Source organism: Mustela erminea, chromosome 6, assembly GCF_009829155.1.
Source record: "Mustela erminea isolate mMusErm1 chromosome 6, mMusErm1.Pri, whole genome shotgun sequence".
In the NCBI taxonomy this organism is placed as follows: Eukaryota; Metazoa; Chordata; class Mammalia; order Carnivora; family Mustelidae; genus Mustela; species Mustela erminea.
The window spans coordinates 84,102,787-84,118,968 of record NC_045619.1 but is presented as its reverse complement, the minus strand read 5'-3'; positions in this window follow the sequence as shown (position 1 = coordinate 84,118,968).

The window sequence follows — 16,182 nt, the reverse complement described above, 5'->3', positions numbered from 1 at the left end:
AAATCTTGCCATTTGCAACAACATGGATGGAGCAAGAGAGTATAAAGTTAAGCAAACTAAGTCAGTCAGAGAAAGACAAATAACATATGATTTTACTCATATGTGGAATTTAAGAAACAAAACAAATGAGCAAAGGAAAAAAGACACAAACCAAGAATCAAACTTTTTTTTGAAAGATTTATTTATTTATTTGAGAGAGAGAGAGAACAAACATGGGGGGGGATGAGGGGCAGAGGGAGAGGGAGAGAATCTCCAGAAGACACCCCCTGGATGAGGAGCCTGATGTGGGGCTTGGTCCCAGGACCCTGAGATCATGACTTGAGCTGAAGTCAAGAGTTGGGTGCTTAACTGACAGAGCCACTAAGATATCCCAAGGATCAGACTCTTAACTCTAGAGAAGAAACTGATGGTTACCAGGAGGGAGGTGGGTGAGGAGATGGTTGAAATGGGTGAAGGGGATTAAGAGTGAACTTATCATGATGAGCACTGAGTAATGCACAGAACTGTTGAATCACTATATTGCACACCTGAAACGAATATAATGCTGTATGTTAACTATATTGGGATTAAATTAAAAAAAAAAAGAAAAGGCACAGATAATTTTATTTATTTATTCATTTATCACAATTCTTAGTCCAGAGCCAAAGGCCCAGGTATAGTTGATAAATGTTTTAATGAATGAATAACTAAAGACTACTGTATGTGAAGAACACAACTGTGGAAGTCCTGTGGAATTTTATTATTTTTTTAAAAAGGTTCATTTATTTACTTTAGAGAGAGAGCAAGAGTGAGTGGGGGTGGGGAGGGGCAGAGGGAGAGAGAGAAACCCAAGGAGACTCCCCACTGAGCATGGAGCCCCAACAGGGTTCAATCTTATGACCCTGAGATCACAACCCACATCCAAACCAACTTGGACACTTAACTGACTGCCCACCCAGGTGTGCTGGTCTGTGGAATTTTAGAAAAAAAATTAAAGTAGATCATATGGATGCTCACTAAAAGAATCCAATTACTGTCTCAGAGGAGAATCAGAATGCCAAGATGATGCCTTGGTCCACTGTCTTTAGGTAGCCACTTGGATACATGAAATGAGCAGGCATGGTAGTGTCTAAGCCATACAACAATGAATTTACAAAAACATATCCCACTGTCATCCATTAGTCATTAATGCAGAAGTTACAAATGTAACTTCCTGAATGTTAACAGGAGAAAAACTACCTGAAATTGGCTTTGGGAAAATTCCCAAGAACAAAGATTGGCCCAAAGCTGACAGGTGACTGACACAGGGCCACTGCTAATGCCTCTGAAGGATTCAAAAGGATTTTAACAGAAAAGACACTTACACTTGCTCTTTCAGAGAAACAGCTGCTGAAACACCATCAAGATCCTTAGAAATAGGCATTTTATGTAAATTTGGAGTCATAACCAATATCTCGTCATTGGATTAAGGAACACATTTCAAAACACTTTACAAAAATGGGTCAAAGAACCCTTAAAACCTATGGGGCAGTGACCTAATTGAACAACTAGAATAGGAAATATAAATGTTAAAGACATTAAATTAAAGACAAAGTAAGATCATGAAGGGCTTCCTAGCTCAATTGGATCAATGTATGCCTCACAAGAAAATGAAGAGTGGTAAATGTGGAACCCCCTCTTTTCTTTTTAAGATTTTATTTTTTTATTTGAGAGAGAGTGAGCAAGAGAGAGCAGGAGCAAGGGGAAAGGCAGAGGCAGAAGAAGCAGCAGACTCCTTGCAGAGCAGAAAGCATGACTGGTCCTCAATCCTGGGACTCAAGAATCATGACCTGAACTGAAGGCAGATGCTTAATTGACTGAGCCACTGAGGTGTCCCAATGTGGAACCCTTTTAAAGAGATTTCTGGACATTGGAGGTTTTTGTTGCGGTAGTGCTTCTTATTATCAGCTCTGGTATCCCAGGCCTGGAATTACATTCCCATGTTTGAGCTAAAGGAAATGCAGTTTCTCAAAATACTGTTTCTACTCTTTTGAATTAGACTGTATTTATTTCTAAGGCAACTCTGGGTTGAATATTGACCTTGCCTTATGCAGCCAAACTAGAACTGATTATACGTGCCACCCTATGCTAATCTCCAGATGATTTACCTCCCTAACATCTCTTTGTGGGAATGGACAAAGGAGAGGTGCTGACAAGGTTCCTATTGGCATTTTATAAGCTTTCTTTTTTATCATTTATAAGACACAACATTTCCCATCCTTTTATTGTCAACCTTTCTGTATCTGGTATTCTAGGTATAATTATTTTAAGTAGCATTTAGTTAATAAACTCTTAGTCAAAGAATTTAGTCTATTTAAATTTAACATAACTGCTGATGTAGTTGGATTTAACTTTCCACATCTGTCACATCATTTAATTTCCCACAAATGTCACATCTGCTCTATATTCCTTTTTCTCCCCCTTTTTGCCTCTTTTTGAATTAACCTTTTTTTTTTTTTAAAAAAAAATCACTTCATTCTTTCATTTCTATTAGGAGGCAATCTTTTACTCTTATTTTAGCTATTATCCTGGATATTGCCACATGTATCCTATAAATTAGTACTTTTACCACTTCCTGGGAGATGTAAGGATTTTAGCATAGTTTTTTTAAAAATTTATTTATTTTCAGCATAACAGTATCATTTTTTCACCACACTCAGTGCTCCATGCAATCCGTGCCCTCTATAATACCCACCACCTGGTTTTTAACACTTTTCCCCCCTCTCCAACTTTTTGTGCTGTTATTGACCTGTATTTTGATTATATATATATGTGTGTATATACATGTATATCCTCAAGACATTATTGTTACTATACAGATCAATAATCACTAAACTTACATGATGGATATTAAGGAGGGCGCATGATGTGATGAGCACTGTGTGTTATATGCAACTAATGAATCATTGACCACTACATCAAAAACTAATGAAAGACCCCTGCCCTGGAGAGTCCCCTCCCTTAAGAGATAAATAGGATGGCTTTAGATGTCCTGACAGCAGCCCAGGGTGGCACATGTGCAATTATCAAGACAGAATGTTGTGCGTACATCCCAGACTATCACAAAAATGTCACAGGCCTGATAAAAGATATGAATACCCAAATTAAGGCCCTACAAGATCCTTCTCTCTCTCTCAGTGAATGGTTAAGTTCCTGGTTTGAAGGAGGACTATGGCCAAATCTCCTTTTCGGGCTTCTCATTCTTATCACCTTATTAACCTTAATATGTTACTTTGTTCCATGTTTCTCTACTTGGTGCCGAGACTCCATTGCTACAATGACTACACCACGACAGATGATCCTTATCGCACACGAGGACGCCTCTTCACTGTCAGCGCTGGATTCAGCTGCCTCCACCTTTCGTAACTCCCCTATACGTTCCTACCCTGATCAATATTGACCCGAGCAGGCAGGGACAGCTCTACGCCCCTATTCAGCACGAAGAAGTTACAGAAGATGAGACCTTTCACCTTCAACCACCTTAAAGATTTAAGGGTCAAAATTGTTCAGGGGGGAATGATGAGGGAGCAGGAGGCTGGCTGAGGACTAAGCAAAAGCTGGCGCCTTGCACCCCCCCTTCATCCGTTCCCCTCCATGTGTGTAGCATTCCTCAGGCACCCCTGACTGCCATAAAATGATAAATAGTTAACTTGCTGAGATCACAATCCTGCAAGACAGGAGTCTCCCTTGGTTTGCAAATTTCCTTGAGATTACAACAAAGAAGTTACCTTATCAATAGCCCTAATGTCACCCTCCCCTCCATAAAAACCGAAGGAGGTGGAAGTGGAAGGAAAAGTAAATAAAGTTAAATTTCTTCTAAACCTAAATCTCATTAACAAGGATGCTTGATAGCAGGAATGTAACATTCCACCAGGAGACTCCCAATTGTCTTTACTTGATAAGTAACCAGGCCTTCAATATCCTGGTAGTGCTTTTTTTTTTCGCATGCGTGGGCTAACCGGCCAGTTCTGCTTCTGTAAGATTGCTTTGTCTGCTTTTCGCGCGGGGTCCCCTGACCCAATCCACTGACGCCAAGTATGCCTGTTCAAAGGATCAATCAATCAGCGCCGTCCCCACCCAAAACTTGTTTGTATCTGTCTATAAAAACCCCGCTTTCCCCTCGGTCGGGGTGCTCGGTTAGCTGGAGCTGCCGACCACCCGCCGGTACCTGCGCCCCAATAAACCTCTTGCTGTTTGCATCCAGTGGCAGTGTTGGATTCTTGGGTAAGGGGATCCGCGGGTCTTTCACTAATGATGTACTCTATGTCGGCTAATTGAACTTAATAATAAAAAAGGTAAAAATAAAAAAATAAACTTACATGTTCAAACTTTCCATTGCTCTTAATTCATCCCTCTATTTCAATGTTACCATTTAGGAATACATTCCATCTATGTAAGGAAATCCTTTCAGTATTTCTGTTGTAAAAGTATACTGGTGTTAAATATACTTAACACCATTAAATATACTTAACACCACTTAAATGTACTTAGCTGTTTATCTGAAAATATTTCCCTTTCAATTTTTTTTTTTTTGAAAAGGCAGACTTTTAGTAACTTTTTATTACCGGCTTAAGTCATGAAGTTACAAAGTAATTAGAAATTTCTGAAAGAGTATTATTGTTTTTTTTTTTTTAAAGCCTCATTCATAACATACCTAATGTCTAGTATTTCATTGGTATACCACTGTTCAAAAGGTCCAGGCCAAAAAAAGTCTCAAGCAAAACACTCAATCCAGTGTTTTAAGCATCACATTGTTAATTAAGCTTGTGTGAACTTGAGGCCTCTAAAAGAAAAGGAACATGGAATCAGGTAGGGCTGGAGACATTGGCAATGCTTAAACTGTCAGCCAGACTGCAGACAGCAAGACCAAATAGTTTTTTTCTGGGATACTCTATTTGAATTATTATTCAATTACTCAGCATAATACATTTTTAAAGAAATAAAATTAAAATGATAAGGAGGTTACTGCTTTATTTGGACTACATGTCATAATTATATTTAGCAAATTCAGATGGTCACAATAAAAATAACCTACACCATCTGTAGTTATGAAGATAATGATTATCCATCTGGCTTTTTATCTTTGCTGGACAATAATACAGAACTGATGAGCTATGAATGATACTATTTTATGTCATAAAATATGAGATTTTTTTCATTTATGTTTAAAAGCACTTACTGCTTGAGTCAAGGCTAGGCTTGTTAAATGACTAAAGGCAATTTTATTATAGCAACATGTACTTCTATCATTTAAAAAAAATAAAATGCATATAAGAAACAGCTTTTGTTTTTGTTTTCAGCCTGTGAAATTGAGTTATTTTGCTGATGTGAAAAAATAGTAACTAATTTTAGAACACTACCTTCTGAAAATGCCAGACACCCATTTCTTAAATGCATCAGATTTATAGTATGTCCCATCTCAGATTTGGCGAGAGCAAAATTATGCAAATGACTGATTGCTCAGCTGAAACAAAAGGCAATTAACATGTTGGGAACAGCCAATGGAGCAAGGGAGGACAGAGCTAGAAGAAAAGACTTTTTATTTAAAGGCAAAATATCCCCAAGTGGCCCTCCGGCACATGCAATTTCTACTCTCACACTCACCAATGTTTATGTGATCTCCCCCTTAATTTCTTTCTTCTTAAAGGGCTGATTGGATGGACTTATTGAGAACGATGTCCATTAAAGAAAAATCTTTCTGTGGTTAAATTTAACTTGTGATAAGTTTGCGGAAGTTACAGGTAAAGGGGATAGTGAAGAAGTCAGCTATGATCCATTTATTTAAAGGTCAATCCAGCTTCAGTGTACACTTCGAAGACCTTCTCAGTGATGCTTACATAGGCAGCTGTTCTCAGGTTCAAAATCTAGGCTATACTTTGTGGCTATGTGTGTGATTTGCCTGGCAGAAAACTCCAAATGTAAGCTAAGCCAGAAAGCACATTGTCTTTCTTGGATATTCTGTTTTGGAACCCTGCTGTGGATACAATGGGAAAAGTTCAATGGTTTTCTCTAAATTTTCTTTCTAAACTATCTTGTACGGACATGAGAACATGGAAGTTAGAGTCACTTTCATACTTGAAGGTCAAACAGCCATAGGTGACATGATTTATATTCTTTAGCCACTCAAAGTAAGATATTGTCACTCCTTCAGAATTCAAGTATAGAACAGGAATAGCCATAATGCTCCTCTTCAGAAAAACCTTATCAGCTTCTGGAGTTGTTGGTTCATTGGCAGTTTCAGCAATGATCTTGGCTTTGACTCTGAGTGCACAGGATTTGGTCACCTGCTTTTCATTGGCAATAGGGATGAGTATGCTAGTTTGCTTGTAAGATGCTTCTTTCCTGGGGCTTTGCCTTGGAGAAATTCAGGACTGATCCATGTTGCAATCTGAGTTCCATATGCTCCCAACAGATTCAGCAACACCAACACATTTAGCAAAATTACAATACAAATATAGACCGCAAGATTGCCAAATCCATAAAAAACAAATATTTTTTAAATAACAAATTTTAAAAAACAAAATTTTCTCCAAACCCTGGTGTCATTCCTAAAATGCTCATGAAAGAGACTTCATTAAGAAGTTTCAATCCCATGCAAAACACTATAGCCAGTAGCAGAGAGATGTGGGTAGATGCAACCCAGACTGATGGACTTACCAGGATGGCAGGGATGTACATTATTTTACATGCTCTGTGGTGCTGGCATATGTGTCAGCAATCTAGGACATCGCTTGCTTGCAATGTGCCCATGTCTAGGGAAGTCACATCAATGCCAAGACCAAAAAACAAAACAAAACAAAACAAAAACAAAAAACCAAACAACTCTTTTTCATGAGTTCCATGGTGAAACCCCTTTGATCTTTTCCAATTCATTACTAGTAATGTAATTGTTACTTGTTATTAACTATTATTAACTATTAACTATAGTTAATATAATAATAGTTATATATATAATAGTTAATATAACTATTAACTATTATTAACTATTATTAATAACATTACTTGTTATTAACACCAGCATTAGCCACCCCCACCCCTAAATGGCACATCAGGCACAGCACATTTAGATGTCACAAGGGAAGCCAAAACTTTTACTTACTTTACATTCACATCTTTGCTGTAACAGGAGCGTGCAGTGCTGGGTGTGCTGGGCCCCATAATCCTGGATGACCCTGGCGCTGTTGTCCTGTAGGATGGGGAATATTAGGCTCAGCAAGTGGTTGCAGGGCTTGAGGATACGCAGGATGCCACGGACCTGGTTCTGCTGCTGCTCCTCGATCTCGCCGGATGATCTGGACTTGTGCCACCAGCTTGCCCTCCAGGATGCTGGCCTTGTAGTTGAAGAAGCTTTCCACCACCTTGAAGAAGTAGCAGGGGCTGTCCCTCCAGCCTGTTGCCGCCATTTCAGCAGCAGTGGCGTTTCGTCCAGGTGGCGCCTGCTCTTGGAGGCCCTGAGGAGGGCTGCCTTTTAAACTTCAAGACTTCCCAACAGTCTTCTCCCCTCGCGCCACCCGCCGCCCCACTGGCAACAGTTGGGGGCGCCGCGCATGGCGGCCTGGGACCGCCTGGCGGGACCGGCATCCCCTGCGCGCATGCGCACGGACCTCTCTTCTGCCGGAGCAGCGGGGCGCGAGGTGCTAGGCTGGGGTGGAGCGCTCCGCTCTCTCGGCTTTTGAGGTATATTTGCTTTCTACGGTACATTTTGAGGGCTAGAACTCTCGTCTGCATTTATTTACTTTTATCATTTCCAGAATATCTTCCCATTGCCTTAAGGTTTCCGTCACGTCTGTTGGGAAGTTTTCAGTCTACTGGTTGTTCTTTCAAAGGCAGTGTTGTGCCTTCTTTCCCAGGCCGAAAAATGGAGGCCCTTGACCCAAGGCCCTTTCTTGTCTCATCCTTGGGTGGTTCCTGAATGATGAGGATGTCTGTATGCTAAAGGAATTCAGCCGGCACCAGCACGCTCCCGGCACTCCAGCCGAAAGGGAGGTGGAGGTGGACCTGAGGCTCTGTGGGGAGGGAATTCGAGGCCCCAGATGTTTGGAGCCTGAATTACAGAGTGTGCCGGCTGCGGGGGCTTGAATCAGCCAGACGGCAGGGCCCTCACCCTGTCGAGAGTGAAAGGTGGGAAGGAAGCTGAACACGAACCCTCAAAGCACAAGTCCAGGGCAGGACCACAGTTGCCTGTGCTTAAGGGTGGTGCTGTTAAAAGGTATTTGTCTTTTGTCTCTGTCTGTTTTTACATTTTTCTCTTTGTCTTTGGTTTTCAGTAGTTTATTATGAAGTGGTGAGCTGTGGTTTCTTTTGTATTTATTCTGCTGGAGGTTCATAGTTATTGAGCAACTTTTCATCTTCAAACCCACCATTATGCTTTGTGATGCACAGGTTTTGGGAAGTATATTTGGCAACCAACTTCTTTTAGGTTCTGGCACTGAAGGGAAACTACTTGCTGTTTCTGTTAGCACCCCAGCAATAGCTGGGATTCCACTTTCCAGTTTTCTCTCAGCACTCACAAAACTAGTTCCCTTATTCCCTCTTAGACATGGCATCAGCAAGAAAGTTCCCCTTCTGGGATCCACAAAGTCTCTTCTCTGAACTCCTGAGATAGCAACGCAGATGGGCATTGTGCCTTTTCAGGGATCTGAGTCCCCACTCTCAGAGAATCTCCTGAAGGCTTCTAGTGGCTGGCCATCCAAATTCATCTCCTTGTACCCCTAGCCCTAAGGATGGTAGCTACTTCTTGTAATTACTACTTCTGTGTCACCATAATGTCCTCTTTCTGCTTTTCGAAATTTTCTTTTTAAAAAAAATTTCTTATTTAAATTCAATTTAGTTAACATAGTGTGGTATTAGTTTCAGAGGTGATTCATCAGTTGCATTCAACTCCCAGGGCTCCTTATATCAAGTGCCCTCTGTAATGACCATCACCCAGTTACCTAATCTCCTACCCACCTCCCCTACAGAAACCCTGTTTGATCCCTATAGTTATGAGTTTATTATGGTTTACCTCCTTCTCTGTTTTTATCTCATTTTATTTTTCATTCCCTTCCCCTATGTTCATCTGTTTTGTTTCTTAAATTACATAAATGAATGAAATCGTTTGGTGTCTTTCTCTGACTTATTTCTGTTAGCATCATATCCTTGGGTTCCAACCATGTGGTTGCAAATGGCAAGATTTCATTCTTTTTGGTGCTCAGTAATATTCTATTGTATATATGTATACCATGTCTTCTTTATCCATTCATGTGTTGATGGACACCTGGGCTCTTTCCATATTGACTATTGTGGACATTGGGGTGCATGTGCCCCTTTGAATCACTATGTTTGTATCCTTTGGATAAATACCTAGTACTGTAATTACTGGGTCAAAGTGTAGTTCTAGTTTTAAGTTTTTGAAAAGCCTCCAAACTATTTTCCAGAGTAACTGCACCACTTTGCATTCCCACCAACAGTGTAAGAGGGCTTCCCTTTCTTCACATCTTCGCCAACATCTGCTGTTTCCTGCATTGTTAATTTTAGCCATTCTGACTGGTGTGAGATGGTATCTCATTGTGGTTTTGATTTGTATTTCCCTGATGCTGAGTGATGTGGAGCATTTTTTCATATATGTCTTTATTTATTTATTTTTTAAAAAATGATTTTATTTATTTATCAGAGAGAGAACGGGGGAGAGAGCAAGCACAGGCAGACAGAATGGCAGGCAGAGGCAGAGGGAGAAGCAGGCTCCCCGCCGAGCAAGGAGCCCGATGTGGGACTCGATCCCAGGACGCTGGGATCATGACCTGAGCCGAAGGCAGCTGCCCAACCAACTGAGCATCCCTCATATATGTCTTTATTGGAAAAATGTCTCTTCATGTCTTCTGCCCATTTTTCAACTAGATTTTTTTTTAATTTTGGGAGTGTTGAGTTTGATAAATTCTTTGTAGATCTTGGTTTCTAGCCTTCTATCTGAGAAGACATTTGCAAATATCTTCTCCCATTCTTTCAGTTGTCTTTTAGTTTTGTTGACTGTTTCCTGTGCAAAAGCTTTTTATCTTGATGAAGTCCCAATAGTTCATTTTTGCTTTTGTTTCCCTTGCCTTTCGAAATGTGACTTGCAAGAAGTTGCTATGGCCGAGGTCAAAGAAATTGCTGCCTGTGTTCTCCTCTAGGATTCTGATGGATTCCTGTTTCACATTTAGGTCTTTCATCCATTTTGAGTTTATTTTGTTGTATGGTGTAAGAAAGTGGTCCAGTTTCATTCTTCTGCACAGGGATGTCCAATTTTCCCAACACCATTTGCTGAAGAGACTGTTTTCCATTGGATATTCTTTTCTGCTTTGTTGATGATTAATTGACCATACAGTTATGGGTTCATTTCTAGGTTTTCCTTTCTGTTCCGTTGAACTATGTATCTATTTTTGTACCAGTAACATGCTGTCTTGATTACAGCTTTGTAATACAGCTTGATGTCTGGAATTATGATGCCTCTAGCTTTGGTTTTCTTTTTCAACATTACATTGGCTATTCAGGGTCTTTTTTGACCTGAATACAAATTTTGGGATTGCTTTTTGAATTTTTCAATTTCTGTTTAACTATGTTTTCATAAATTATACTGCTCTGTCCCATTCTGTCCTTTCTTTCTGTGACTCTAAACGTATGTTAGATCTTACCATTTCCCACAAGATTTTAATGATTTTATGCTGTATTTCCCATTTTTTGTTCTTGTATTTTTGTGAGAACATTTTCTATTGACCCCATTCTAGTTTATTAATTCTTCTGTACCTAGTGTATTTAATTTTGGTTATTATATTTTTCAATTTTAGCATTTATGTTTGATTCTATTTTATAGACTCCAGTTCTCTAGAGAAATTCTCCATTTTGCCATCTATTTACTTGAACACATTAATCAAAGTCATTTTGAAATGTATGTCTAAAGAGATCACAAGTATTGCCAAGGATGTGGGGAAAAGGAAATCCTTGTTCACTGTTGGTGGGAATGTAAATAAGTACATCCATTATAGAAAACAGTATGGGGAGTCAATAAAAAATTAAAAATAGACCTGACATACCCAGCAGTCCCACTTCTGGGTGTGTATTAAAAGGAATGAAATCATTACCTTGAAGAGATATGTGTACCCACATGTTCATTGCAGCCTTATTCACATAACTAATACATGGAAACAATCTAAGTGTCTATCAACAAATGCATGGATATATATATACACACAATGGAATAGTATTTAGCCATAAAAAGAAGGAAATCCTGCCATTTGTGACAACATGGATGACCCCTGAGGGTATTATGCTAAGTGGAACCAGACAGAAAACAAATACTCTATGATCTCACTTATGTGTAGAATCTAGAAAAGCCAAACTCATAGAAACAGAGAGTAGATTAGTGGTTGCCAGAGGCTAGGGGTTGGGGAAAATGAAAAGATCTTGGTCAAAGTATACAAATTTCTAATTATAAGTGAATAGTTCTGGGGAGCCAATGTACAGTATGCTAACTATATTTAGCAACAGTGTATTATATACATTAAATTTGCTAAGACAGTAGACCATTAATGTTCTTATCACATACACAAAATGGTAACTATTTAAGGTGATGTATATGTTAACTAGCCTTCAATTATTTCACAAGATATACATATATCCAAATCATCTTGTACACATAAACTCACAATTATCACTGTTATTACATAGTTCAATTATATCTTAATAAAGCTAGAGAAAGGCAAATGTTTGTTGAATAAGTGCATGAATGAATTGATGTGAGAAAAAGTTAAAATAAAATGCATATTTAATAATTTCAATATGTAGATAACCTATGAATATGTTTCTGTGGTCTTTTTTTGGTCAGTTGACATTTTTGTTATTTTATTTATTAATCTGTTTATTTATTTACTTATGTTAGTCACTGTAAAATACATCATTAGTTTGCATTGTTCCTAGATTCATTGTTTATGTACAACACCCAGAGCTCCATGCAATACGTGCACTCCTTAATATCCACCATCAGGCTCACCCGTTCCTCCACTCCCCTCCCCTCTGCAACACTCACTTTATTTCTTGGAGTGCACAGTCTCTCATGGTTTGTCTCCCCCTCTGATTTCCCCCAAGTTGACATTTTTAGATATAATTGAGATTTTGGCTAGTGTTATCTCATTCTAGAAAAGAACGACTTTTGCTTTATGTAGGCAGAGGCAAATCATCTTTTTTATTCTTTTTTTTTTAATTTTTTCAATTTATTTTCAGAAAAACAGTATTCATTATTTTTTCACCACACCCAGTGCTCCATGCAATCCGTGCCCTCTATAATACCCACCACCTGGTACCCCAACCTCTCACACCCCCGCCACTTCAAATGCCTCGGATTGTTTTTCAGAGTCCATAGTCCCTCATGATTCACCTCCCCTTCCAACTCTAACGCCCCTTGTCCTCCATGATATTTGTTATGCTCCACAAACCATATGATAATTGACTCTCTCTGCTTGACTTATTTCACTCAGCATAATCTCTTCCAGTCCCGTCCATGTTGCTACAAAAGTTGGGTATTCGTCCTTTCTGATGGAGGCATAATACTCCATAGTGTATATGGACCACATCTTCCTTATCCATTCGTCTGTTGAAGGGCGTCTTGGTTCTTTCCATAGTTTGGCGACCGTGGTCATTGCTGCTATAAACATTGGGGTACAGATGGCTCTTCTTTTCACTACATCTGTATCTTTGGGGTAAATACTCAGGAGTGCAATTGCAGGGTCAGAATCCTAGAGGAGAACCTAGGCAGTAATCTCTTCGATATCAGCCACAGCAACTTCTTTCAAGATATGTCTCCAAAGGCAAAGGAAACAAAAGCGAAAATAAACTTTTGGGACTTCATCAAAATCAAAAGCTTCTGCACAGCAAAGGAAACAGTCAACAAAACAAAGAGGCAACCCACGGAATGGGAGAAGATATTTGCAAAAGACAGTACAGACAAAAGGTTAATATCCAGTATCTATAATGAACTCCTCAAACTCAACACACACGAAACAGGCAATCATATCAAAAAATGGGCAGAAGATATGAACAGACACTTCTCCAATCAAGATATACAAATGGCTATCAGACACATGAAAAAATGTTCATCATCATTAGCCCTCAGGGAGATTCAAATTAAAACCACATTGAGATATCACCTTACACCAGTTAGAATGGCCAAAATTAACAAAACAGGGAACAACATGTGTTGGAGAGGATGTGGAGAAAGGGGAACCCTCTTCCACTGTTGGTGGGAATGCAAGTTGGTGAAGCCTCTTTGGAGAACAGTGTGGAGATTCCTCAAGAAATTAAAAACAGAACTTCCCTATGACCCTGCAATTGCAGAGGCAAATCATCTTAATGTAATCTAGGATTGAGCTGTTTCAAACTTGTGTTTCTTTTGTTGTGATGGTTTATTTCTTGTTCAGTATTATTTGTAGAGTGTAGGGCTTCCATGACCTACCATACCTCTAACTAGAGAAGTTATTACTAGTTACCTTTTTTTGACAGACCCTGAGCTCCAATTTTGAACTAAAGATCTGGTTGGCTTCTTAGCCTCATAGGCACTACTTTTTGCTCATCTAATATTCTTGTCATGTGCTACTTAGGAAATGGCAAATGTCTCATGGAAAGAATTGATGCAGAATGTTAGTCTCACCTTAAAAGCATTTTGCTTCTTCTGGGGATCTTGGCCCAACAAGTTCTGGCTGCCTTGGTAGTCCTGAATTTCAAGTTTTGTGCCAAATAGACAAAGGCTTTGAGGATAACATAGAATAATACAGAATACCAAACTCATTTCAGTGCACTTTTCTTCCCTCTGAGCTCTTGGTCTCTGACTGTTGACACCCTTGTTAGACATTCCAGCACTTTGAAACAGATGTTTTAGCATTATCTTTTTCTAGTTTTCAAAAGAAATGTTGATTAGGTACAAGCCAATCCTACATGATCAGAAGTGAGATGTCCATATTCTTTATGACTAAGAAAAAGTGATATTTCTAGAATTATGGCCTAATTTTGAGAACAAAGCTTGTAATTTCCAAAATACCTTAGTGTGGGCTGTCTTAAATATTTATGTCTCATTTGGCTTTTTATTTTAAAGATTTTATTTATCTTTTTGACAGAGAGAGGGAAAGACAGTAGAGAAGGAACACAAGCAGGTAGAGAGGAAGAGGGAAAAACAGGCTTACTGATGAGAAGGGAGCCTGATGTGAAGCTGGATCCCAGGACTCTGGGATCATGACCCAAGCCAAAGGCAGACACTTAATGACTGAGCCACCCAGGCATCCCTCATTTGGCTCTTGAAAATCTTTCTCTGGATATTCTACCTTCATCTCAATGATATTTAGGCATTGTTATTTTATTTTTTAATTTTATTTCTTTTTAAAAATTTATTTATTTATTTTCAGCATAACAGTATTCATTACTTTTTCACACACCCAGTGCTCCATGCAATCCGTGCCGTCTCCAATACCCACCACCTGGTACCCCCAACCTCCCACCCCCCCCACCACTCAGATTGTTTTTCAGAGTCCATAGTCTCTCATGGTTCACCTCCCCTTCCTATTTCCCCCAACTCCCTTCTCCTCTCTATCTCCCCATGTCCTCCACGCTATTTGTTATGCTCCACAAATAAGTGAAACCATATGATAATTGACTCTCTCTGCTTGACTTATTTCACTCAGCATAATCTCTTCCAGTCCCATCCATGTTGCTACAAAAGTTGGGTATTCATCCTCTGTAATGGAGGCATAATACTCCATAGTGTATATGGACCACATCTTCCTTATCCATTCATCCATTGAAGGGCATCTTGGTTCTTTCCACAGTTTGGCGACTGTGGCCATTGCTACTATAAACATTGGGGTACAAATGGCCCTTCTTTTTACGACATCTGTATCTTTGGGGTAAATACCCAGGAGTGCAATGGCAGGGTCATAGGAAAGTTATATTTTTAATTTCTTGAGGAATCTCCACACTGTTCTCCAAAGAGGCTGCACCAACTCGCATTCCCACCAACAGTGGAAGAGGGTTCCCCTTTCTCCACATCCCCTCCAACACATGTTGTTTCCTGTCTTGTTAATTTTGGCCATTCTAACTGGTGTAAGGTGGTATCTCAATGTGGTTTTAATTTGAATCTCCCTGATGGCTAGTGATGATGAACATTTTTTCATGTGTCTGATAGCCATTTGTATGTCTTTATTGGAGAAGTGTCTGTCCATATCTTCTGCCCATTTTTTGATATGATTGCCTGTTTTGTGTGTGTTGAGTTTGAGGAGTTCATTATAGATCCTGGATATCCACCTTTTGTCTGTACTGTCATTTGCAAATATCTTCTCCCATTCCACGGGCTGCCTCTTTGTTTTTTTGACTGTTTGCTTTGCTGTGCAGAAGCTTTTGATTTTGATGAATTCCCAAAAGTTTATTTTCGCTTTTGCTTCCTTTGCCTTTGGAGACATATCTTGAAAGAAGTTGCTGTGGCTGATATCGAAGAGATTACTGCCTATGTTCTCCTCTAGGATTCTGATGGATTCCTGTCTCACATTGAGGTGTTTTATCCATTTCGAGTTTATCTTTGTGTATGGTGTAAGAGAATGGTTGAATTTCATTTTTCTGCATGTGGCTGTCCAATTTTCCAAACACCATTTATTGAAGAGACTGTCTTTTTTCCATTGGACATTCCTTCCTGCTTTGTCAAAAATTAGTTGACCATAGAGTTGAGGGTCTATTTCTGGGCTCTCTATTCTGTTCCATTGATCTGTATGTCTGTTTTTGTGCCAGTACCATGCTGTCTTGATGATGAAAGCTTTGTAGTAGAGCTTGAAGTCCTGAATTGTGATGGCACCAACTTTGGCTTTCTTTTTCAATATTCCTTTGGCTATTCAAGGTCTTTTCTGGTTCCATATAAATTTTAGGATTATTTGTTCCATTTCTTTGAAAAAAATGGATGGGATTTTGATAGGGATTGCATTAAATGTGTAGATTGCTTTAGGTAGCATAGACATTTTCACAATATTTGTTCTTCCAATCCAGGAGCGTGGAACATTTTTCCATTTCTTTGTGTCTTCCTCAATTTCTTTCATGAGTACTTTATAGTTTTCTTGAGTATAAATTCTTTGCCTCTTTGGTTAGGTTAATTCCTAGGCATCTGATGGTTTTGGGTGCAAT